Genomic DNA, 27,676 nt, shown 5'->3' on the forward strand with positions numbered 1-27,676 from the left:
TCAGAGAGTCTGGTTGGATCACATGCTCCATCAGTCTCAGTCCAGTTGGCCTTGGTGAGCTTCCATTAGATCAGTACCATTGTCTCAGTGAATATGTATGCTCATGTATACCCCGTGTTTCTTCTAAAGCTGGACAGATCTGCTAGATACTGAAAAGAAGGAATGAGTTCAGGAGGAGGGGAAAAGAACAATGGCATTAGTGTTTTTGCACCTGAGTATGTCCAGAATTTCCTGGAAAACTTGTAACTATTTGTAGGCTACAATTTTATCTTGTTGACCCACAAAAAAGACAGACTTCAAATAAATTCACAAACTCAGAAGTAGAGCTGACATTTTAAAAGTGTTCCCTGGAAGAGAAGTGTCTACTAGGAAACCTGAGTAGGATGGCTCTGTGTTTGAACTGTCAATTCCTAAGGGACTCCTCACCACACCTCAAACAGCTGTAAACCTCAGAATGTTGCCAAAGCCAGCCACATGTCCCTGAGATGGCAAATGCATGTTAGCTGGGAAAAGCACTTTGTTAAATGAGAGGAGATTCTTGACTGGGAAAGAACTTGCCGCAGAGAAGATGAAGATGAAGAAGCATTGGGCTTCCAAGTATAATGTATCTCTCAAGGAAACATGTTTCTTCAGTAGGCAATGCCTGCAGGAAAGTACAGCTAGTTGTCTAGGATCTGAACTGATGCTAGTGACGAGCAGCCGACCAAAGACCAAACCATCTGCTGAGCCATCTCATTGCACCAGAAGCTAAGGAGCATCACTGAGTTCAACTCTGCAGATTAGAAAATGTGAAGAGAGCGAAATCATGAGTTGACATAGACCTAAAACTACAATTTCATAGAAAACAAAGCTATTGGGTTCACAAGGAAATTAGCAAGTATTCTACCCCCAGTAAGAGTCAGGGTTCACAATAAGATTGGTTGGTTGGTTGGTTGGTTGGTTGGTTATGCAACATGAAATTTAATTTCTGTGTAAATAGGGGCATGAGTTTTTAAATGACTCATTGAGATAGGAATTAAGAAACTAACCAGTGCCATTCTTGCTTTTGACTAACCCCAGAAGAGGTCAGAGAATTTTTTGACAGGAGCTAAATAGAGATAAAAGAGGCTGAATAGCTCACACTTAACTAGCAAACAGATTCAAAATTTGAGAGGCACATGAGTCCATAGCCAGCTCTTTAACACATTGGGAGTTAATAATATGCTGCTTTAAAATTACCCTAGTTTATTTCAGAGCAGTCATAGGATATTTTTATATTTTTAATTGCAGAACTTCAAGAATGTTTTATCATTAAACATCTCAAAATATTATATGGGATAATGAAATCTATTTGTTCATGAACACAGAGATACACGTAGGCAAAGGTGAGTGTGTGTGTCCATATACTCATGTGCACAAACACACACACACACTCACACCAGATGTACACACACATAGGCACACAGAGAATAGGAAAGGAAGTTCCTAGAAATGTCTGCCAAGGCCTAGTAAAGACACCTTTAATAGTAGCGGTGTCTTCTAAAGCACTTCTTTCAATCTGTTAGAAATTCTGACATAGTCTTCTTCAGAAGTAGCCAAGGCTATTTACCTGGTACCTTTGTTCTGTTCCATACATCTTATTTCCTTAAAAGTAAATCTCAAGGGTTTATACTCAAGTCCTTTTGGTCAGACTCTTTGGGATTTTATAAAAGCTCCTTATGCAAAAAGCCTTGATGACAATTAAATCCACTGCTCACTGAAGAGTTCATTCTTGCTTCAAAACCCATGGATCTTTCTGCTAGCTAGTGTCCTCCAACCTCATCTTTTCCTCCTTTCCAAACTCCCCTTCTTGCTTTTTATTTCTCACAAAATGCTTCCTGGGGATCAAGCTCAAATTTCCTCACCCTCTGTTTCTCCATGTCCTTTCTCAGTAAAGGTCATTCTTTCCCAAGGCTTCACTTATGACTTCTTGGTCATAATCCAAATGACTAAGCCCATGATTCTTTTTCTGTAGACTCAAGGTGCTCCACACTGCCTCACAGTCTTCACTGCAGTCCCCCTAAATTCAAAGAAGCCGCCAAACGTCCTGTTTTCCCAGATGTTTCATTTTGGCACCAGCATCTTTTTTTTCCAGTCCTGCAGAACGAAACTTTAAAAGCACATTTGACTCCTCCTTTCCTCCCCATCAATATCCAATCTGTCACAGTATTTTAGCAAATCTCCCCTCAGAATCTCTCCGACTCATCTCTTTCTCCCCATTCTGGGGCTAGCATCACTCTTGCATAGCCCCACATCTGCTTTGCTGTAGCAGTTTCCTGCCTTATTATATTTCAGCCTCTATTATCTCCAGGCTCTCCACCATTCTGCATGTAAATACCTAATTAATCTTCATGCATCTCCATGCTTCCTGCAGACGCTGTACTCTGCTTCCTTCCTATTTATCCAGTCACATTGCCTTCGTTCCCTCATCACTCACTTCCTCTGCAATCTGATCATCTCCCACCAAGCAGGGAGTGAGCAGTCTTCATGCCAGCCTCTGCTTCCCCTGACAATCTGTTCCTCTCTTTATCCAAATATTGTGTGAACTCAGCTCTTGTACCACCCATCCTTCCACAGTACTGTTGCTATTGTCCTCAGAAAATCATTCAATGCATAAAAATCTTCTTATCTGTGCAAGTGATTATGTGTGTTTCCTGTTGGAGGCAGGAATCACATCATGCATATTTTATATTCCCTGCAGCACCTAGACCAGTGCTGAACACCATGCTGGGGACATGATTGATAGACTCATCTGACCCTGCCCTCCTGCTACCTGGTCACCTGTCCCCCCCCCCCCCCAGGAATTGTTGAGTGATCACCATCATTCACAGAGAAAACACAAGCTAATAGGAGAGAAGGGTCTCACATTTCTCCAGCATTCTTCAAAGTCTCCCTCTCCATACATCAATACCCTCCTCAATTATCTCTATTAAAAGGGAAGTCCATTCTTCAACATGTCAAGGTGAATCCTTCTACATGTGCATTTGATCCCATATTCTCTCATTACCCTAATTCGGCTTTACCAGCTACTTCTCTTTGTCCCTCATCTTTTCAATCCTACTGTCTCTTCTCAAGTCATTGCCTTAATCTGCTTTATACTCACTTGGGGCCTTTATATCTATTATATAAACAGTCAGGCAGATTTTCAACATCCAAAGGACTTTGCTCCCCTTTGCAGTTTATTGTTCTCCTCCGCTATAACATAGTAAACTCCACATCACTTCTATGTTCCCCTCTCCTTCCTAACAGGTATAAAGGACAACGTTTATTGAACCATTAGATCTGCCCACTTCCGAATTCTCATGAAATTTGGATTTTAATAGCAGCCACGATTTTTTGTTTTGCTTCTTTAAAAAACTTACCTTTATGTCTGACTATTGATTTTGATGTTGCCAAATACCTGAATACACTCTTATAAGGGAGGAAATGTTTACTTTGAAGGCAATTTCAAGGGCACTGTAAATTTGTGAGGAGGGTATGGCAGGAGCACGAGGCAGCTTCTCCTGGACATCACAGAAGACAAAGAAAGTGAGAAGGCAGAATCCTGCAACTCAGCTGACCTCCTTCTTTTCCACACTTTGACATCCCAGTCCACTAAAGTTCAGTGTAGATCGTCTTAGTCAGCAGTCCTTCTCTGGAAATGGACTCACAGATCCACCCAAGTACATTCTGTATTCCAGACATTTCTTAATCCAGCAAGGGTAGCAATAAGAATTAGCTATCACATTCTTTCTCTTTGGGTTATGATGCTGAATACCTTTGTTGCCATTTTTGTTCTCACATTTCCCTTTTCTTTCCTTTTTCTCTTCACTGTTTCCTTTTTTTCTTCTTCTTGGAGACCAGCCACTATGCTGTGGAGGTGAGCTTCGAGGAAGAGAAATAGTATTCACAGACAGGGAGAAGAATCTAGTCACACACAGCAAGGAACAAACAGCCTTGCCCATTTTGCCCCTTGGTCATGCAAATGGTCACATGCTGTTTGCATAATGTGAGGTTTTGGAAAGCCCTGCTCAAAGGTGCCAATCTCAGCACTCTCCTCTCCTCAAACTGGAGTAATAGTTTCTGAATTTTTCCTTTAAAAAAGGTAAAAAAAGCCTCATTGCCTACAAGAGCATCAAAAACCAATCTCCTGCTGTGGAGCTGAAAACTACTAATAAATTGAACTACCCTGCTTTTAAGTTTTTTTTTCTTCAGTATTTTAGCCCTGTATATCATCACCAAGCAAAATTTGATGAAGATTACTGACAGATAATCGTACATCCCACCCATCCCCTCCAGTCTTAGTCATTTCTCTGACCATTGAATGGAGAAGTTCCAATGCTCTGTGAAGCTTCTAGATCACTTTCTTAGTATGAGTGAGTTTACTTTGTACACAATTGAACTGGCATTCTAAAAGTTGACTTTGGATTCTCAACACTAGATGAAAAGCAAGCCCCCAATCCATAAAAACACATGTTACAAACTTCATTTTATTTGTTTATTGATTGACTGGTTTTCTAAACAGGGTTTCTCTGGGTATCCCTGACTGTCCGAGAACTCACTCTGTAGACCAGGCTCTTCTTGAACTCATAGAAATCTATTTGTCTCTGCCTCCTGACTGCTAGGATTAAAGATGTGTGCCAGCATGCCAGGACCATTTCTTTATTTTAGAGCAAAGTCATGTTAGGGAGGGACTTTTGTGCAAGATATTCAGATATTTGTAAAACAATCAAAGAATAAAACAGGATATATATTTACAGCGATAATAAGATCTGAATTGGAGAATTGCCTCTCTTAGTGTCCTTGCTTGTCCTTCCTTTGGAGTTGAGAAAATGCTAGATATGAGCAGTACTTCTGGCATACTTGCAAAGTACAGCTCAAATCTCTGATGTGCTGCTGCGCATGCAGCCCAGCTTTTATAGCCTCAACCTTTGAGTGCTGCTAAGTCCACGCATTCCAAATGAAGTACAAGACCAAAGCAATCATTGGATAGTTCTAGCCAAATCAATAGTTATGAAGAAGGATGCTTAAAAGAAATCCTACACTAACTCAGGATTGAGTTATTTACTTAGGGAGAGACTCAAACACAATCCTCTACTGGAACGGGGAAGAGCAATCAAATCCTGCAGCCAGAAAAGAGGCTGGAAGTGTGCTTTACATCAGCATATATAGTATAAGAGGCCACGCCCAAGTGGGTCGGTAACTTAAAGGCTACTGGCAGTAGGAGTTCCTACAGCATAGTTAAGTTCTAATCAATTTGAAATTGAAACAAATGTGCTTCAGTTTAAGTTATTCAGACAATTTCTCCAATTTTCACTTTATTTTGTTCAGACAAAAATTATACTAGGTAACCATACTTTTTTTATTTAATATTTTAAAAATTTCCATCTCCTCTCCTCCTCTTCCCCCTTCCCTCCCCTCCCTTCCACCCAAACCCCCACTCCCTCCCTCTCCACACCAAAGAGCCAACAGGGTTCCCTACCCTACGTTAAGTCCAAGTTCCTCCCAACTCCCCCCAGGTCCAGGAAGGTGCTCAACCAAACTGACAAGGCTCACACAGAGGCCGTCCATGCTGTAGAGTCCAAGCCCATCGCCATTGTCCTTGGTTTCTCAGTCAGCCTCCACCGTCAGCCACACCATCAGCCACATTCAGAGAGTCCGGTTTGGTTGCATGTTCCATCAGTCCTATTTCAAGTGGTCTTGGTGATCTCCCGTTAGTTCTGTCCCACCGTCTCAGTGGGTGAACGCACCCCTCACGGTACTAACTTTCTTTCTCATGTTCTCCCTCTTTCTGCTCCTCATCAGGTCCTTGGGAGCTCAGTCCGGTTCTCCAATGTGGGGCTCTGTCTCTATCTCCATTCAGTGGAAGAATGGATGAAGAAATTGTGGAATATATACATATTAGAATACTACTCAGCGATAAAAAACAATGACATCTTGAATTTTGCATGCAAATGGATGAAAATAGAAAACACTATTCTAAGTGAGAACCTTCACCTGGTGATGGATGGAGATAGTCATACTTTTAATACAATCATGTAATGTAGTTTCTTTGTGAAATAAAATACTTTGTAAAAATCCATTGTGAAACTTATACATGTTTGCCTTTCTTTTCATTATAGTCATCTTTACCAACTAGTTTTACCAGCTTCAAGTTTTCACAAGTATAAGCATAATTGGTTTAAAATTATTAAACTGACTTAACAAGTATTTAGTAGCTTCCAATTTGTCATTTTGCTTTGCTCCATGTATTAAAACAATTCACCACTAGATCTCTATCAATGTAGAACATTCCAAAGAAAAAAAGAAATATACATAAGCTATAATTGAAGAGTTGATAAAATGGACTATGGGCAAATTTTAATCAAAGAGTGTTGACTTATATTGGTCCAAGTTTTTGCAAGGAAGATGTCATAGGAGATAAAGGCTTTGAATTCAATCACATATTTTACTTTGGGCCTGTATAAATGTTCAAGGTCAAAAAGAAAACAAGTTTTGCTTTTCCCATTATAGCCATGTTTTTCAGCTTAGATGGAAAGAGTTCCAGGGCAATTCACCCCCTCCTGGCTTTCTATCTCTCTGTGTGCATCTTTGAGAAGTGGGATTAGAGAGAAACCTGCAGGCATATTAATAAATAAATTTCACATGCTGTTAGATATTAAGTAAACATACAGATACATATTCCTCCAGGCTTTATGATCTTATAACCTGGAGATTTCTAATTTGGCACCTATGACATATGGTAACTTCCCATGGGGGTGTTCAGTGAATTAATTCCCATATTTTCATCTTAAAAATAAATGTAACCCTGATTTGCTTAATGTACTTCATAGATAATTCTGTGTGTCACTTCTACAAACAACTTCCAAAAACTTCACTCTTTCCCTGTATATAATCAAATGCTTTATCATTTAAAATGCAACACTGAAATCACTACAAATAGGGTAGATAACTAAGAAAGCTTGAACACTGGGAATGTTAGCTGTGAGCAATAAGATCAGATGTTAATTAAGTACATGTTGGAAAATTGGAGAAACAGTGCAAGGGAAACCTACTGCATTGTTTATCAAGGTATTTTTAAAATATGATATTTATATGCTGTGAAAACAGCTGACATAGTAAAGAGACTCCAGAGCACAGCAGCTTCACATAAGAGCTCAATTCCCATGTGGGTGTACTTACTGACATGACCTATCTACATACCTTATGGCCACAAAATGTCCTGAAATAGTGGGAATCCACTAGAAGAGCATAAATGATATTTAGAGCTATGCTTGAGTAACATTAACATTAAATTCTCTCCCCATTTCTCTCTCTCTCTCTGTCTCTCTCTCTGTCTCTCTGTCTCTCTCTCTGTCTCTCTGTCTCTCTCTGTCTCTCTCTCTGTGTCTCTCTCTCTCTCTCTCTCTCTCTCTCTCTCTCTCTCTCTCTCTCTCCCTCTCTCTGGCTTGTTTTAGGTTAGAAATAGAGGTTTTGCTTCTTAAAATTAAGAAAGGGAACCAGCAACAATGAAATACTAACTAACCTGATCTAGTTCCCTTGTAAACAAGGATAATTGATTCATGTGTAGAATGTGAACAGATTCATGTGTTTGTAATTAAGAAACTGAAATGAAGATGAGGAACATTAAAGGAAAGCAGAGCCACAACAACAAAGCAATGGTCTGGATGACAGACAAAAAAAGACCAAATCCAGAGCAGCATCTGTTGTGAGGGAAAGGAGGAGGAGAAAGGGCTAGACCAAAGTTCAGAGCCTAGTAGCCATATGGATCCATCATACATGGCTCAGGGAGGGAACTAGAATGACTCAGACTGGATTCTGTTGTACTGAGAGAATTATCCCAAGTAGACACTGGATTTCTCAAAATGGAAGAGGAAGATTTTTTTTTCATGCAACTCTTTAAAAACTTAATATTTTTTCTAGTCTATTATTGCGTTGATTGGTTAATGACGTGAACTTCTCTACTCCTCCCCAACTCCTGTCACTGTGCTTTACAAATGACTAGAACATGCACACTTTCCTGATTTCACCTAGATGTCCAACAGAGAACGTTTAAGGGGACCCTTGAATATGTAGCCAGTTGGTAAGAACTATGAGCTAAAAAGGCTTGGGACCTGCCTTCTTTGCATGTTGCTGGGGTCTGCAATTAAGGCAGTATGGTTGGGAAACTTTTAAACTTGTATGGACTACACTAGTCCCAGTGGCTAGGTAGGTCCTGACAAAATTAGAGTACTCCTCAAGTCTTTCACTGAAGAGAGTAATTATTCGCTCTGTATTTCTAGATTTCATCTGGTAGTATTTAGTTGAACATTTCTGTGACTATTTTTGCAAGTCAAAGTGCCATGTTTTTTTTTTCAGTTTTCCTGAAATATGCTGGCAAAATTTTTGTCAAGGTTATAATAACCTCACAGAGCGAGTTGAGGAGTGTTCTCTTTAGATTTTTATTCTCAGAAAGAGTTTGAGAAGATAGCATTATTTCTTCATTGAATGTCTGAAATATTTGTAGGAAGACTTTTGATTAATGTCTTAATATCTTAACATCTATGTACATGCTTCTTATATATTTTCTTCCTTCAGGAGTCAATTTAAATGATTATGTTTCTACAAAAATGTGTCTATTTGAATGTGTATACTTATTGCTCAAAGGCCATTAATATTATTCTAATCTCTTCAATATTTTTAAGCTCTGGTAATATGTCTCTACTTAGATCCCAATAATATTTCATTAGGAATTCTTGCTTTTCTAATAATTAGACCAATCTTCCGACATACTCAGTTTTAACAATCTTCTTTAAAAGTAGGTTTTTCTTTCCTTTGAGCTGGAGACACAGATCAGTCAATTGAATGCTGCCACAGATGCAGGAAAACAGAATCCAGATGCCAAGAACTTACCTAAAAATCTAGCTAAGGAGAAAGGTGCCTGTATATCCATCATATGGTGGGAGGAGATAGTCAGAATCTGGAAACTCACTGGCCAACTATCCATGGAGCTTTAAGTTCAATGATTAATGTCTGGCCTGCACACACACACACACAAACACACACGCATGTGTGCGTTATTTTGGTCTTCTCTTATTCCCATTTTTTTCTGTTTATTTTTGGCTCAGTCAGTAACTGGTACAAGACAATTCTGTATTCTGTCAATTATGTTTTAAGTAAATGTTGATTGGCCAGTAGCCAAACAGGAAGTATAGGCAGGACAACCCGACAGAATGTAGAGGTGGGACAAAGAGAACAGAGGTATTCTGTGAAGAAGGAAACTCTTCCCACAGTCCTGCCCTGAAATTGAAGAAGCAGGATGTGACCTACCCCACTGAAAAGGGTACTGAGCCACGTGGCTAACATTGATAAGAGTAATGGGTTAATATAAGTTATGAGAGTTAATAAGAAGCCTGAGCTAATGTGCCAATCAGTTTATAACTTATGTAGACCTTCTGTGTGATTCTCTGGGATCTAACTACTGTGGGAACCAGGAATAACAGAAACCTGAACATGTTATAAGTGCCTGCCTCTGACATGAAGGCAGGCACTTGTAACCCCAGCTTTGTGGAAAGGCAGGGAGTAGAGACAGGGAATACTCAGAACTCATTGTCTAACTTGCCTAGTTGAATTGGTGATTTGGTTATGATTACGGTTATGGTTAGGGTTAGAGTTGTAAAGAATCAATTTTCATCTAATTAAAATTTTCTATTCTCACTTTTCTGTTCTCTACCCAATCTTGAGTGAGTGCAGATAAGAATAACATCTAAGAATGTGTGTGTGTGTTTGTGTGTGTGTGTGTGTAAAATCTATGTATTCATACACATGTAGAAACATAATGCACACTTATATGTAGCAGCAGTACTTATATATACCTACATCAGTAATACAGTTATAAAAATATAAACATGTATTTCCTCTATTTAAAAAGACTCATGTTCTATATACTAACTGTTATACCTACAACTTTCTGCTTTTTATACTTCTAAGTAGGTTAGCAATTTACAAACAGCTTACAAGAAAATGTATTTAAAGTCTCTTCAGTAGCCATCGTCACAGAGATTGTGGCTAGAACATTTTGACTTAAAGCATAATTTTGTAGTATTTTAGACAAAATGATATCTCCACTTGTATTTGCTCAAAAACCCAAACAGTGTTTTCTAAGACCTATTTTTTAATAGTAGGGTAAATTTTACTCTATTCTCAATGATATGCTTTTATGAACAAAATAGAATATATTCTAATGTTAGGTTATATTGGAATTTTAAAGAATTAAGTTTAAGCTCACAAACTCACAGATAAACTGTGAAACACATTAAAAGGCAGTCAGTCTTTGAGTAAGTATGATTGATCGGACTTCAAGACAATGGTTAACCACATTATGCATTGAGTGATAGAAACACTAGCTAATTTGTTTTGTTAATAAACAGAATAAAAAACAATAAAAAATAAATAAAAACGAGCTAGCAAAACAGAGTTGATATGCTGTTTAAAAGCACTTGCTGCTCTTCCAGAGTGATGGAATTCTGGTCCCAGGACCCAAATGAGGAAACTCAGAGCTGCTAGTATCTTCAGCTCCTAGGGATCTGATGCCCTCTGCTGGCTTCAGTAGGACTTTTTGTACTCAGTGGGTACTTACACATGTGCATATACACACCCAACTATTCTCTGTTTCTCTCTCTCTCTCTCTCTCTCTCTCTCTCTCTCTCTCTCTCTCTCTCACACACACACACACACACACATACAAATACACACATAAGTACACACACTAAAAATTGTGGAAGGATGCTTAAAAGAAATCTCACACTAGCTCAGAACTGAGAAATATATGGTTATTTATTTAGGGGTAGACTCACAAATCAGAATTCTCTACTTGAATGGAGATCAGAAAACAAAATCCACAACCAGAACAGAGAGGCTAGAAAGAGAGCAGACGCATGCTCTACATTGGCTTATATAGTATAAGAGGCCACGCCCCAGTGGGCAGGTAACCACTAGCTGTAAAACTTTTTACAGCAAAAAATAAAATGAAATGAATCCAAAATGAATAAAAATGAAAAGCAAAACCATAGAGTTTTACCTACCCTCCTACTTTTTTTGAGTCAGGACTCCTCAATTCTGTGCATCTATGCACAGAAGAATATGCACAGAGAATTCTATCAAACATGTTTAATGATTCCATAATAAAATATTCAAACACAATTTTTCCTACTCTAATAACTTAATATGTGCACACAGTGAAGTTATGTACTGTCTTCATTTTACCCACTTAAAATGTGGGTAGAATATAGCAGTACTGGGGTATTCCAAAGGGATTCATTATTTAATGTTGAAAGCCCTACACAAATGCCAAACTCATTATAGTGTGCATGCTGGCAAGTGGCTAGGGTTTAGGAGATAATGCAGGAGCACACATAAATCAAAATTTCAACCTGAAGAAACTTCTCTCTGTTCCAGGGAATGATTAATCACATCACTGACATCATGTGTGCAGGTTCTTGTTCATAAGTACGAGTTTAAACCCTTAGGTTATGCCTTCAGCCCCCACCTATTTCCTTTTACACAGCAGCTGAGTAGGGATTGGACACAACCATTCTGTCTGATGCCAAATGCCTTTCAAAACCTAGAAGACACCTGCACAGACTGACTTTCGCCCTCCAAGAAAGGCCAAAATGCAGTATCATAGTAAATTTTCCCAAACTTCAGTTGGGTTATTTAGAAGGCTGGTACTTAAATTATTCCAGGATTACATTGTCCCCCAATCTTAATAAACACTATGAACATCTCCTTGTAAGTGGTTTAGCATCACTGATCCTGACAGATCTTAATCCGACTGTCTTTCTCAGTATTATTAAATAGCTCTTCTAATTCTTAGAGATGGGTCTATATTTGAAAGTAATAACTTCCCTGATAGTAACCAGATCTTAAGAAGTAAAGGTACCAGGTTATTGTTTGGGTGCAAAGTGTTAATTTTAAGGCATTGATGGAATGTCAAAGATTAGCTTCACCTCTGAGTAACTTTCCCAGCCTTACAAGAACTCATATAGCCTTCTCTTTAAGGCTATCTTTAAGTCCTAGGTAAGGCGGTGAGATGGTGAAGAATTTCAGTCTGATGCCAAAGGCTTGAAAACTGAGGATGGAAGGATGATGTCCATCTTGTTCTCACTCCAAAGGCACCTAAACTAAGAACACTGATATCCAAGCACAGGGACGAAATGGCAATTATTCATTACCTCATTCCTCTGTTTCTTTTTTTAATCTCACACAGATTCATTTTTTTGCATTGATTTTTTAATTAAAAAAAGAAACAAAAAAAACCCAATCTTTTTTTTTCATTTTACATACCAATCCCAGTTCCTACTCATTCCCCTCCTCCCATTCCCTTCACCTTTTCCTCTCATCCTGTGCCCCATCCACTACTCAGAGAGGGTAAGGTACATTGCTTTGGGGAAGGTCCAAAGCCCTCCCCACTATATCTAAACTGAGCAAGGTATCCCTCCATATAGAATAGGTTCCAAAAAGCCAGCACAAGCAGTAGTGATCAATCCTAGACTGACAGTGGGGAGGATGCATAGTAAGGGGGACACTCATCCATTGCTGGTGGGAATGCAAACTTGTACAACCACTCTGGAAATTAGTATGTGCAGGGAGCTGATTTGCTGGCCGCCATTACAAAATGGCGCCGAGCCCCTGCACCACCGAGTAAACAACTCCATCTTAGGCAAGGCTGTAGACGGAACCTCTGGCATGCACAGTAGTGCTCAGTAATCTTGGCCAATCCCATGGCAGGGGGCATCGAAAGACAAGCGAGTAGCCAATCCAGGCACGACCCGTGTCTGCTCTCCCTATATAAGCGGCTGCCGTTTAGTGCTCTGCGCCCTTCGCTTTCTGCTCTCCCTTCAACCAAGAGGCTCCAATAAAGCGTGATTTGAGAAGAATCCTCGACTCGGTGGTTGTTCTTCCCTGCTGGCCAGGGGGGTTCACCACAAGTATGGCAATTTCTCAGAAAATTAGAAATCTACCTACCTCAGGACCTAGCAATATCACTCTGACGCATGTACCCAAAGGATGTTAAACCATACTACAAGGACATTTGTTCAACTATGTGCATAGCAGCATTATTTGTAATAGCCAGAACCTGGAAATAACCTTGATGCCCCTCAACCAAAGAATTGATAAAGAAAATATGGCACATTTACACAGTGGTGTACTGTTCAGAGTCTAAAAAAAAAACCCAATAACATCTTGAAATTTCCATGTAAATGGATGGAACTAGGAAAAAAAAAAACATTCTGAGTGAAGTAACCCAGACCCAGAAAGATGAGCATGGTATGGACTCACTCGTAAGTGGATACTAGCTATACAGCAAAGGATAAGAAGCATATATAGTCCATAACACAAGAGAAGCTAACAAGGAGAACTTTAAGAGAAATATATATATATATATATATATATATATATATATATATATACATCTTTGTTGGAACGGAAAAAAGACAAAAATCTCATACAGATTCTTAGCGGACTGAGCAATGCCTTACACATGTTCCACTAGTGAGGATGATCTTAATTACTCAAATGGGCACATTGCTAAACTTTTCTAGAAACATCTTCACAGACAAATCCAGAAATAGTTCTTTACCAGTTACAGAGTGCTATAGTTTATGTTGATTGTCAACTTGGAAGCATCTAGAATCTCCTTGGAGACAAGCAGTTAGACATTTTTTGAGGGATTTTCTAGGTTAGGTTGACGGAGGTGGGAAGATTTACTTCAGTGTGGGTGAGGTGAGCACCCACAGTACTTTCTCTCTAGTTGCGGATGGTGATTGCAATGTGACCAGTCAGCTCCTACTCCTGTTGTTAAGATTTCCTCTCAGTGATGAACTGTAGCTTGAAGTTAGGAGACCAAACACACACTCCCTTCCTTAGGATGGTGTTTTTGTGTTTTCTTTATTTTTCTCTGTCACAGCAATTAGACATGTAGCTAACATATCTATTATCCCAGTTAGACTGCTAGGTTAAATTACTGTTATTTCTCTTTGAGACTTGCTCTCAACTGAAGCCTCTATCTCACCAAAAGAAAGTATGAGTTCCCTTACCAAAGGCAATTTTTACCCCTATAGCATGTAGGTGTCCTCGTCTATTAACATTTAGTTCCTCAGCAGTGTGTGTACTCTGCAAAATTTGGTCTTAAAAATGGACTTACACAAGCTGTATTTTAAGGATGTTTAATAAAAACTTGTCAACAGGCTTTGTGCTGAACAATATGTATGTTTTAGCACTTTTAAATCCATCAACCTAAAAGCCAGTAATTACTAAACTATCTTTTCAGTTGTGAAAACTGAGATGCATAATGAATTTCTCCAAACCCACATCCTTTTGGAGAGGAGTACAAGCATATCTCCCCTGAGCATATACAAATACTTATTTTTCAATTCAATTGAGAGAATTATAGTTATCAGAATCACCTCTAACTAGGTTATTTCCCTGTGTTCTGCCTTGTGGAACATCATTTGCTCAGAAGTCTGTTGCGACTTTCCTTGAGTTCTTTATCTCACATTTACTCTAATGCTCCAGAATAAATGATTTACTGTATCTACATTACTACCTTACTGATGATCCTCTTTTTATCTAACTTGGAACATCTTCTTTATCAGTCTGGGTTTTATGGAAAAATAGAACCAATAGGCTATACATACAGATGCACGTGGATGTAAATACATATGTATGTAGACACATATGCCTAAACCTATAATATGTGTGTGTGTTTATAAGTATATACATTTGTATACACACAAATAATGGATGAGCCTATACTGCCTCCAGCAGCACAGGATCCTGGAGGAAATCTACAGAGTCACTGTAAGCTAAGACTTTTTCTATCTGAGGTGGTTAGAGAAAAAGATGTTCACACACACTCTGTATGACTTTCTTCCTTACTCTCAGTTCTTCTGTTCTTTCTCTAGTCTTTCTTTCGTCCTTTCTACTGCATATGTTTTCTAAAGCTTATAAACCCCAATAAAATCTTTTCAAACAAAATAAAAATTAGAGTGTGGTTACATTCTGTTTTTCAAGTGAATGATTGTAATGAATAAAAAACAAATAGTAAAAAAAAAACCAGCATGTTTTCCATAATACTTATATGATTAAACATTTTATTTACTACAGGTGAAAAACAAATTATTTCATAAACCCAGATACATTCATAACCAAGCAACATTTTATAGATTAACTGTGTGGGAAAGCAAGGTATTCTTATTAGTTGGGTCATTGACTTAAAAGCTGTATTTTACAGTTACAAAGAAAGGACTAATTACTTTATTACTTATCTTGAAAGGTGATCTTATATGGAATCAAAAACCTAAACTTTTATATATGCAAAAGAATCAGTCTGTTCTAATTTAAATCTTTAGGGTACATACTCAGTAAGAATATACACACATACATATATATACACACATATATATGTACATACATATATATACACACATATATATGTACATATATATATATACACACATATATATGGGTATATATATTTAGAGAGAGAGAGAGAGCGAGAGAGAGAGAGAGAGAGAGAGATCGAGGGCAGAAATAGGTATAAGCAATTAGTCATCACCTTTGATCATCAAGCAACCAACCAAACCTAACAAGAAAAGTATGTTAGGAGTAATAATTGCTGCATTGTTCTGGTTCCCTAACCTTAAAGAGTTTCCCATTCAACTATGTGCCTTTCCAAACATTTAGATTGTCTACTTGGGTTTTTCCCCTCAAGCTATTTAACAAAAACTTCTTAGTCTAACTTTATTTTCAAAGCTTTGTTTCAGCTGTGATGTATTTTCAAACATCACCTCACAGCATTAAGGTTAAAAGAATTTAAACTATCTGGGCTACTGGGACTCAGTTGTTAATCATTAACTTGAGCTACAATCAATATAGTTCCTTAGGTGAAACTCACAGGCCCTGGCTGCATAACATTTCCTTGTATTTATTTTTATTTTTCAAAACTCTGTGTAAGGAATCATTATTATTATCAATTAGTGCAGCTTGGGAAAGAATCATCTTGACAATCCAGAGATAAAAATATTCAGTAGAACAGGATGTCTCTATGAGATTAACAGATTACATACAGGCAGGGGGATCTCCACATACCCTTAGCAATAGCAAACATGTAAAGGCACCAGAGAAGAAAAGTCAATCTACGGTCTGTAGTACCATGGTCTTGCCAAAGCAAGATGCACACATGAAAGAGTTTTCTCCTTGTGGAATAACACCTTGAACTTCAATTGTCACAGGCTGCTCCTCTGACATGGCCACCAGCAAGCCTACCAGCTCATCAAAGGTAACTACATTTTGCTAAACTTAGCGATGGGTGTGAACTACATATACAAGGTACCTCCACTATACCTAAATTAGGTTTTTAATTAGCAACTAAATGATATAGTTTACACATACAACCAAATATCATGCTGTCTAGCTGGTTTCCTTGTGTCCTTCATGTCTTATTCCTTAAAATCTTTTTTTTCAACTTAGAAGCAGAGTGATGGTTTTGTCATAAGCCATTCTATGCTGTACCTCACGTTCAAGCCTTCCTTTGTTTCTTCAAATGACCTCCAATTGAGTCCAAGTTTTTGCAGATTCATACACAGTGCCTTCAGGGACCTTGCTCTCTCCAAGTTCCCTCCACTCCTTACTGCTTTCAAACTGGCTATGCTGCTTTTTCCTCTGCTTCACCAACATACCAAGCATATTCTCATCGTAAGCTTTTTAGTTGTTCTTTGATAGAAATATTTCTTCCCTCAGACATAACTAATTGCTTTCTCCAAGTTTTCTTCAAGTGTCATCTTCTCAATATAGTCTACCTTTACTGAGTATTTAGAACTTGACGAATTGCCTGTTAATAATTCTACCCTGTTTTCCCTGTAGAATGCACCCCTTTATATGATATAATTTACTATTTAATAGATCTGTTATTTATTGGCCCTGTTTTCTCACCATAATGTACTTTTCATAAGACAATTTTTGTTTATAGGCTTCGACAGCACAGTGCCTAGACAGATATCTAGCTGATCCTACTTACTTAACAACTACTTGTTTAGCTAGTACATAAATTTAGCCTAATAATATATTAATAATTTTAATATTTTATTTTAATGTTCCTTTAAATAGCTTCATTTGCACTTTCTCACTTTTGTGCTTTTCTATACTTTCTCAGTATTTGGTGAATAGTAGTCCTTTTAAAAAAAAACATTAATATTGCTTCTTATATAAAAATGTAAAAGCTCTAATATGTATGCCAGGTATGTATAAAATAATTAATTTGAGATGTAATAGTCAATAGTAGATGCGTAATATGTGAAGATAGTAGATTTTGGATAATCAGATATCCTGGATTTCAGTTTAAAAAAAAAAAACTACAGGATTTTCTGGACCTACTGTACAAAACAGGCAGGTATCACCTAGGCTGATTGTAGTAACTTTTGATTTGCCTTATAATGGTCCTTAACTTCACAGCTATTAAGAAAATAATTACCAGTCAATGTGCTGGAAATCTTTTGTCTCTGGCAAATTATCTTGACCCATCAGTATAGACATAGCTGCAGATGAAGACAGGTGGAAATCTGAGTTAGCAAAGTTGGAGCACACAAAATATATTTCCCCTATTGTTTATTTTCTCCCTGATCTCTTCATTTATAGCAAATTTTACAGGAAAAAAAAAACAGAAGCAATAAACCCATTTGATGGATTCTGTGTCACATTTGTCTTGTTTTCCTTTGTTCCCTCAGAGTCTACAGTTCTCATATCCTGCCAATCACCAGGAGATTCCGCAATATCATCAGTCTTGCAACACTCCCTCCAATCAGAGTACTGTAGGGAGTATCCTGTTTGCCATGTCAAAAAATGACGAAATCCATGAAACCCAGGTTGACTATATTCACTTGGGATTTTTTAATGTTTTTCAAAATTAACTGCAATGCACATAAACTACATTGCTGATCCAAAAAGAGAGATAATGTAAAAGCAAACACTAAAAGCTGTTTACCTTGTGTTGAGCAACTCTGCCACACTCACTATGCTGCTGCTACAAACTCAGGTCCTTGAATGTGCCAGTCATTTTTTTTTCAGCTCAAGGTCACTGCACATACTATTTCTGCTGCCTGAAATGGTGTTAACCTGCTGACACAATCTGATACAAGCATAGTTTTTGTTTCTTAAAGAAGTTTTTGTGAGATCTGTCTGCTCAAGTGAAGTCTCTTCTTCTTTTTTTAAATAAAAAAAAGTTCTCCTTTTCTTTTAATTATACAATAATGCCATATTTAGTTATTTTTGAAATAAATATTTAGGCTGTCATTGGATATTAATTGAAATTGTCACATTACTGGAATTCATAAGATAATCTTTAAGCCAGAAATACCCATTATGTCTTGGGTGATATGGGCAAAGAGTTCCTGTGGAGAAGGTAATATATAGGAGAGTTCCATGATGGACTAGGAATGGTTTATTCAAAAATATGCCAACAAGATAATCATTTTATTCAGTATTAGGTAGTCTCTTCTTTTTCTGAGCCTTATCTTGGAACCACAAGAGGAACTGAGGCATTTGGGGACAGTAACCTAGGACCAGATTAATTGGTCTGTAGATGAAAGTACACAAACCTAACTGTCACCCTGATTAGACGATTATTCAGTGGTTGACATAAGACTGGTCTGCTAAAGTCAAGGCAATGCAGGCCAATGAGCTAGTTTCAGTGACTTTCCTTTCAGTGATAAAAGGATTGACCAATATCAAAAACAACTACTTTGGTTTTCTTCCTGAATTATGAGTGGGGTCCAAAGTTTGGGCCCTATGATCAAGAAGATGGTAATGACAACCTAAATTATTCAAAATTTGGTGGCCTAGGACATAGCTCTGTGGAGACCATTGTGGGCATGTAAGAACATGTTAGGTGGGGAGAAACTGAAAAAATATTAGGGGAAAATGGCAGAACAAAATGAGAATCACTAAGATAAATGAATGTTTGGAAGGTCAAGCAGGGTCAGTTAGCCTGTGGCTGGTGCATAATTAGAGAAAATGGTCTCTGAAAAGGCTACATTGGGTACATTCATTGTGATCTATAATAACAAGTTTGGAATTGATCCTGTAAACAGAGAATGACCAATGACTTTTGAGCAAGACAGTAAGATAACTCACAATTTTAATGACAATCTCCGTCTACCCTTACAGAGAAGCATGTTGTGAGAGATGTGACATTCACAAAGGCTTGGAGTGGCCCTTACATTCTCAGCTTGATGGAGTTCTCAAGACTATTCCAGTGTTGGACAAGGACTTCAAGATCGGATGATCGCAAGGTTACCTCAGGTTTATCATTTATTAGAAGGTTTACCAACAGACTTAAAGTGTCAATGCTCATGGTTCCATTTCACTATAGTAAAAAGACACTGGCTAATTTCAACCAAGGGAAGAGATCATAAGGCATAGTAGTGAAGGTTTCACACAAATGTTCTAGTTGTTCTTGTCTGATAGAGCTATGGATAACCCAACATCTCCCAGAAGTGATGACTGATAATACACATGGACCACTGCTAAACAAGGGTGATTACCAGAGCCTAGAAACAGTTGATTTGATCCATTCATAGCCTATTCTAATCAATGAGCGGAAGATTCCATGGCACATAGTGATCTCTCACTTGAGATTAGCTGAATGGATTTGAGAAGTCAAAGGAACTGAGGACTGAAAGAAAACTCAGGTCTAGATAGCAAGAAGTTAGCATTCCAATGGAAGATACAAGGAAATTACTGTCACGCGATGAGTGAGAGATGAACCAACTGTTTGCCTAGACATTTAGAAACCAATGTAGTTTGGAGAAAACAGAATGTTCCTTAGAGAAGAGGATACCTTGTGTTAAACAAAATGTCGGAAGCGACCCAGGAGAAAAGGAGGGCAAAGTATTCCATGTAGGGAACAATACATACTAATACAAAGGAAAAATGTGACACACTTGTGGAAATAAAATATTTTATGAAAATAGTAAAGAAAAAGTGTATATCAGAGGGATAAAAGGTAGATCAGATAAAAATCAGGTAAAGGTTTTCAAAGTTTATATTGTACTGTCAGCACAGATTAAAATTATTGATACCTTCTCTAAACTAAAGAGGAGCATACTAGATTTTTCATTTCAGGAAGACCATTAAAATGGTGTAGAGATTAAGATAGAAGGGAATGCATGAAACCAAGGAAATTACACTTTTAAAGAATATGAAGGAAAAAGCATTTGAGAAAAAATACTCCAAACCTACACTTAAAAAGAGAATAGCGACTAGTATTGAGTGGTACTGAAATCTGGGCTAAATGGAAAAACAGTAGGTCACCAGGACTCGTTGATTAAGAGTCTAAAGAAGTAATTGAGGAAGACATTCGGGGGCCTGGTGCTGACAACTGATACATGGAGAAACAATAAGTCTTTATTGGCAGAGTTCAAGTGGGAGACAGGCAGGATTTCAAAAGCTTGGAGGGGCAGGGAAGAATCATTACTGAACGTTGTAGTTCTGAGTTAGATCATGAAAGAATTGATGTCCCACAGGCAACCAAAACAAAATGCAGCAACTCAGAAAAAAATTGTGGTCAGGAAGCAGTGTTTTAAATACTAGAGCTTTGTAATTTGAAAATAGTTAAGTTTGTATGTCTTAAAGTCTCACTTTTGAAAGATTTTTTATCCTTTGAGGTAGTTGTATGCCAGTTTATAAATAGACATGCACATGCACTATTACACACACCTGTGAGTGCACACACACACACACACACACACACACACACACACACACAACTCACATCAATAGACCTGACTGTGCAGTTAGGGATCCTTAGCATTCAGTATGGAGTTCTGTGTGTCACACCAACAAGCAGGCTAACTAGGCAAAAAAAATCTAGCTCATCAACACAGAATGACAAAATCTCAACTTGATTTTCTTGTAGCAATAACCATGTTTGGATTTTACCAAGAAAAAAATAAAATGAGTGTGCCCTCTCCTCTCAGCAGCTTCCTCACCAGGTCTCTCATGCCTCCAAGAATTTCAAATATGTGAATAGCATCTCAGGAACCTTAGGCTCTATTGGCACAGATGCTTCTGGTAATGTCAGTCTCAAACTCTTCTTTGCAATTTGAAACTTCCATTGTACATTTTAAATGAACACATAGCACTACAGTAGCACCCAGATTCCACAGATGCCACAGTTCTAAGGAGAAAAATTACAAATAATAAAAGAGAAGGGCTACAAGGTCAAAAGACATTTTTCTGGAGAATCCTGCAGTACACCAAGTGATGCCTTGGGCATGGGTGGGGGGAAAGCTGTTCAAGAAGCCAGCAGCTGCTGTCTGTCATGCTGCTTCTTTACTGAAGTGGAGCAGAAACGGGACCTCCTTTTTGCCTTTTTCTCCACTGATGGCATCAATGGAACACTAACAGAATTCTCATAGTCTCTAGTGCAGGATAAATTTAGCCTGAGTTAATCTTATATTAGCTATTATAATACTTTTTATAAAACTACAGAGGAATCATATATATATATATATATATATATATATATATATATATATATATAAATTTTATAGAAAATACCCCTCTGGTCCATAATAAATAAGTCATCAGTATAGTCTTCCTTTGCATGTTTTTTTTTTTATCATTAAGGCTGTAGGCAGAACTGAAACCTAAATTAAAACTCTCATTAATAAGATTGTTTCACAGAAATGTCACATGACCTTTCTCCACTTAACAAAGCCCAGGCATTTTTATTGCTGTACCTTATTGATCTCACTTATTTAATTCACCCTTAACAAAAAATCATGCCCAGCTTTTGCTTGTCCTTTTATTTTGTTAGCAAAATAGGCCAGGCTTCCAAAACCAACAAAGCCATGCAAATCACTTAAGCATTTCTGTCTCCTCTTTAAACCATGTCCAAACTAGGATCTCAGGGTTGTCCATTTGTATAAGAATTTCTGGACTAGACAGGAGCCCAGATGTTTCAAGCGGGTTTGCAAATGGCAAAGCCTTGCCTGTTGGATCTGCCTGCAAATCTATTTGCAAATGTAAATCCTCTTTCCAAACAGATAAGTTGGGTATTTTTTTTTCTAACAAAAATCTTTGAGCAAAGCAGAATGCCCATGGAATGTCCCTGTCCATGCGACAGGCCTGTATACTTGTAGGCTCGTGCTTTTGATTCTTCTTAGTGAAATCTCAGAATGCTGCTCCATTACTGCAGTGGAGCAGAAACAGGGCATCCTTGGGAACAGTGAGGAGGTAGGGGGAAGGGACTGGGAGGAAAAGGGAGGGGAAACTGTGACTGAAATATAAAATAGATTTATTGTAAGACAAGAAGATGACACCTGATTGGTTTCAAAAAGTTCCAGAGGCCTTCTGCAGTCCTGGAACGACGCTGAGTGGTTCAGACCTCCTGAACTCACACGGAGCATGTCACCCTGACCATTCATGTCCCTGGAGTCTAGATGTTGAGTGCAACTCTCCACAGATTCCTGCCCCTTAACGCCCTGTTCTGACCTTGCCTTTTTCTTACTTTTGATAAAAGCCAGCCAGAGAAATGCAATCACTCACGGCTCTATCACTGCTCACGTAACTCACTGAACCTTACCTACATTCCTCTACCATAGCAAAGTGGTCTATATTAAGAGTCAATGGTGAGGGAAAAGCAGTCTACTTTTTGTCCCATATCCCATGTCTCTGTGTACATTTTACCACTGTCATTAAACTAGTTTGGATTCTGGCCACAACCTCTCTGTGTCATCTGCCATACTCCTGACCTCCCTGATACCCACTCCTTAGCACTTTTGCTAAAATGACTTCTCTGATCTACAAAGCTAACCTTCTCATCAGCGCCTCTCAATGCTACTTAAGACCTTACTCCGCAGGTACTCTGGAAGCCTTATGCCATAGCCACAAATCTTTCTCTGGCTTCTTACTACTTTCTTCTAAATCTAAGAGGTGACTTTCAAGGGCAGTCTTTCATACACAATATTAATTCCATGCCTTTTGGATGGTTGGTTTTTGAAATCAATTTATTTATTTTACATTCCAGTCACAGTTTCCCTCCTTTCTCTCCTCCCCATCCCTTCCCCCTACGTTCTCACTGTTCCCAATCCCCAATCCACTGCTCCTCCTCTTCTGATTAGGAAAGGGCAGGTCTCTCATGATTATCAAGAAAACATGGCATATCAAGTTGCCATAAGACTAAGCACCTTTCCACTTATTAAAGCTGGGAAAATATACTCATTATGAGGATTAGGGTCCTAAAAGTCAGTAAATGAGACGAGTGAGAGATTTCCTTTCCAAGTTAGGATTTCAATAGGAAGACCAAGCTGCAAAACTATAACATGTATGCAGATAACATTCCCTTGCAGGCTTCCTGGTTGTCAGTTCCATCTCTGTGAGCTCCTATGAGCCCAGGTTGGTTGATTCTCTGAGTTTTCTTGTGGTGTCCTTGACCCATCTGGAACCTTTAGCCCTCTCTCTCCCTCTTCTGCAGGATTCTCCAAGCTCTGCCTAATGTTTGAGTCTTGAGTCTGCATCTGTTTCCACCAATTGCTGGACGAATCCTCTCTAATAGCAACTGGGCTAGGCACCAGCCTGGTCACAGGAGATGATGACCAGTTCAGGCAATGTATCCCCTATGTTGGAGTCTTAACTGGGGTCATCTTTGTAGAGTCTTAGGAGATTCCCTTGCACAGAAATACTCCATACTTCCAGTAGTCTCTCTCAGTACTTTCCCCCTCTCCTTCTACCCACCCAATCTGATTGCTCATGATTCCATTCCCACCCACCCTCAGTATCCTCACAAAATCTCTTCTCATAAGCTTGCCAGGGATATTTTTCTATCTACCATCCAACTGGTCCAAATTCAATTCTTCTGTCTCTACAATACAGACAAATATAAACATACAGAAGGCAGAAGGACAGAATCTCTCTCTCTCTCTCTCCCTCTCTCTCTCTCTCTCTCTCTCTCTCTCTCACATACACACACATACACACACAGTGTTTATATTTCTTCCTACCCTTTACCATGCAACATAACATTTTCCATAGTCTTGGTCAATGTAATTGCAGCCCCAGACTGTATTAAGAGGCTTTTCTTTACCCCTTCAGCATCTCTTTTAAAATCTCTAAAGCTTTGTTGTATTTGTTATGTTGTGAGCTCTTATTGGAAAGAACCCTTTCTTTTTTTCTTAATTTCCCCAGGGCTCTGATTTTTCCATCAAACCAGAGGGTGTGGGGGCAAGGGATTCCCAGTAAACATCTATTGATATAACCTACACAAGTCCCACAGGTATGTACTCAATACTTAGATCTCAGAAAATGGTGGCTTTTGTTAATAGAGGCCATGGCTAGTTTAAGACAAGAGTTTTAAAGCCAAAGGAAGCATACCCCTCTGTCCTCAGAGTGTCTTCCAAGATTATTTGGTCAGTATGTAAAGGAAACCGATGAGATAAAATAAGATACAGTTAAGACTGTAACTACTGATGCAAAACCACAGTGAAAGAGAAATATGAAAAGAGCACAATGTCTTAGGAAAGGTTTCTGAACACAAATTTATTGTTAAATCAGGATGACTGAAGCACTATTTAACATGAAGTTAAATACAGTGCTTATTTAAACAAAGAAAGCTTCTACCCGCAAAAGATAATTTAAGCAGATATAGTATCATAAAAAGAAGAGGAATACCTAAATTAACTGAATTATTCCTTAGAATACCCTTTAAGATCCATCAAAAATCCAAGACAGGTTGTCATTGTTTGAAGGTTGCAAGTACTTCTTCTGTGTTGGAATGCAGAGATCAATACCAGAGGAAGATCTATCCAGGGTACAAGAGAAACAGCATCTAAGCATGGAAACATTACTTGAACACTTTTTAAAATAAAAAATATTCTAGCAATGTTGACTTATGTGAAGGTTTTCAAGCAATGTAACACACTAAGAACTTTTTCCCATTTTGGTTAAGACAGAATTGCACGCATTGCCATCTCTGAGATCTTAAACACTGTCAGTGAGTTCAGAGATCTCTGTTGCTTTAATCTCATGTGTTTGACCAGACAGTGGATGCTTACCTAAGATAACCTGTTAACATTTTGTAAATTGACTTGCATATTGGAGAAAACTCACATATATACTTTTGTGATCTTTGTGCCAATTAAAATGAGACGTTCCTATTGGAAATACTTTACTGTGGGAAGAATTCACTTTTCCACAAACACTTTCTTATAAATTGAGATTTATTTATTTATTTGTTTTCTTGTTTACCTTTGAGTCGTCAGAGTCTTCCCATGTAGCTACACAATTATGCTTGTTTGGAAACTCCCTGAAAAGACCATGCTGGCTATGAACTCGCAAAGGTTCTCGTTCCTCTGACTCCTGAGGTTAGAGTCACTGGCACCTGTGACCATAGTTAGCTGCACCATGTTATCAATACATGTTTTTAGATTGCACCAATGTTATCAATACAAATTCTAACTGCAGTATGATGATGGCATTAATAATAATGTAATCCTGCTCAGAAATATGTCTGTCTGTGTGTGTGTGTGTGTGTGTGTGTCTGATAATATTATTATCCCTTTTTTTAGATGGCATTAATTTCTATGTTTATATGCAACAGTCCACAGAACAGAGAGTGAAGGAGACAACAGTTTAAAAGAAGGGGGTTTAAACCAAAGCAAGACACCCCTCTGATATGGAATTCCCCTCTGTATGCTGAAATATATTTTGTTGGCATTGGCTAATAAAGAAGCTGCTTTAGGGCTATTGCAGGCATAATATAGTCAGGCTGGGAGAGATATAGAGAGAGAGTAGGCAGAGTCAGAGAGATTCCAGGTAGCTGATGAAGGAGACAGATACCCCAGATTCATAGCAGTAAGCCACAGCCTTGTGCTGATACATAGATGAACAGCAATGGGTTAATTTAAGATATAGGAGTTAGCTAGCAATATACTTAAGTGATTGGCCAAGCAGTGCTGTAATTAATACAGTTTATGTGTGATTATTTCAGCCTGGGTGGCCAGGAAATGAACAAACAGCCTTCACCTACACCCCTCCCCAACTGTCTCCCCACAAAGAAGACAAAACATTCCTTATTCTACAGAAAGAGGTCATGCCATGTAGTCAGTCAGGCCAGAAAAGAACCCTAGAAATATGGCAGATCTTTCATTTTCTTTTAATCTCTTAGTAGAAATACTAAACCATTTCTCAAGTAGATGATAAATTAACATTACATAGACCAATTACTTTCTAAAATATCTCTAATATTATAACTTTATAAATAGAATTTCAAGACAAGGAGCTGTTACCTCTCCCAGAGACTGGCACAAGAAGAAGTGGCAGGTTATCTGCCCCAAGGTGATCACCTAGCTCAGATTTGGTCTTGTGTAAGGTGGGGGCTCCTTATTTGGGGGAGTCTCCCTAACAATGCCAGTGGCCATTGTTTTGTGCTAAAAGCCCTAGAACTTTGAATTGGATCCAAATAATGCCTTGATGTTGTGGATTTACACACTGAAGATCTCTCTCATCTTCCAAGTGTCACCTCATCTGGAGACAATGCCTACCAGCTCCCTTTAAGTGCCAGGTATCTGCCAGGCAACAAAGGACTCTCAGAGCTGACCAAGATGCCCAAACTCTGCCATTGCAACTCCTTCTCATATTCATTTCTATGAGTCTTTGGGTGCAACATGAGGTCCTGTTTGTTGGGGTTTATGTCCTGCCCAGTTTCCACAGTCAGTAAGACCCCAAAGAAAATCACTCAGAGAGTCTACATTAGGTTATAAACTGATTGGCCCATTAGCTCAGGCTTCTTATTAGCTCTTGTAGCTTATATTAACCCATTATTCTTAACTATGTTAGCCACATGGCTCAGTACCTTTTTCAGTAGGGTAGATCACATCCTGCTTCTTTGGTGATCTGGGCAGGACTCAGGGAAGAGCTTCCTTCTTCCCAGAATTCTCCTGTTCTCATTGCTCTACCTCTACTTACTGTCTGGTTTTCCCACCTATACTTCCTGCCTGTCCAATCAGTATTTATTTAAAACATGATTGACAGAATACAAACAATTCTCCCACACCATTTGCATGATTAAAAACACCAAAAACAGCTGCAGAAAAGCTCTGGTCCCAACATTAGGGAGTTCTGAGACCATGATTCTTACTACCTGTGCAAACAGAGCTGAATGAGTAGCCTCCTGCCTGGGGAAGACAGCCAAATCCCAGAGAGAACCACTGTCCTCTCTCCCAAGCTCTGCTAGGACCCAGCTGGCAAATGTGGTGGAGGACAGGGTATATGCTCTTACTGGGGGAGGCAGAAATACAGAACTGTAAACTTCACAACAAAAGAAAATGCTTTCAGAGCTAAGGGCACGCCAGTCTACTCTTGATACAAAGGAAATCAAGCACAAAGGGGTGGGAGGGTGTCCAGGGTCCTTTTTTCAAGCATATTACAGTAAGCAGAAACCAAGCTGGGTATATACTGTAGAGAATAGAAAGACTGGGCAGAGCACAGGGCCAAACTGCTCCCCTGGGAAAGCATGGCAGGGGAGTGCTAAGGCTTATCCTGGATTAAACCAGCTATAGGAAATCCAGCCACTGTCGACCTGGTTCATTGTCTCTGCATCCAGGGCCCAGTCTTCCTGATGTAAAGGCAGAGCAAGAAGGCT

General features: G+C 38.6%; 1 long non-coding RNA gene across 1 annotated transcript; it reads right to left on the reverse strand.

The window, feature by feature from the left end:
- Window positions 1–3,944, reverse strand: LOC119808340. Its single transcript, XR_005284421.1, has 3 exons — window positions 3,381–3,944; window positions 1,884–2,115; window positions 1–772 (listed from the first exon to the last, which is right to left on the reverse strand). It is a non-coding gene; the product is annotated as an uncharacterized LOC119808340 (long non-coding RNA).
- Window positions 3,945–27,676: the final 23,732 nt, after the last annotated feature.

The sequence above is a fragment of the Arvicola amphibius genome, chromosome 2, assembly GCF_903992535.2.
Source record: "Arvicola amphibius chromosome 2, mArvAmp1.2, whole genome shotgun sequence".
Classification (NCBI taxonomy): domain Eukaryota; kingdom Metazoa; phylum Chordata; class Mammalia; order Rodentia; family Cricetidae; genus Arvicola; species Arvicola amphibius.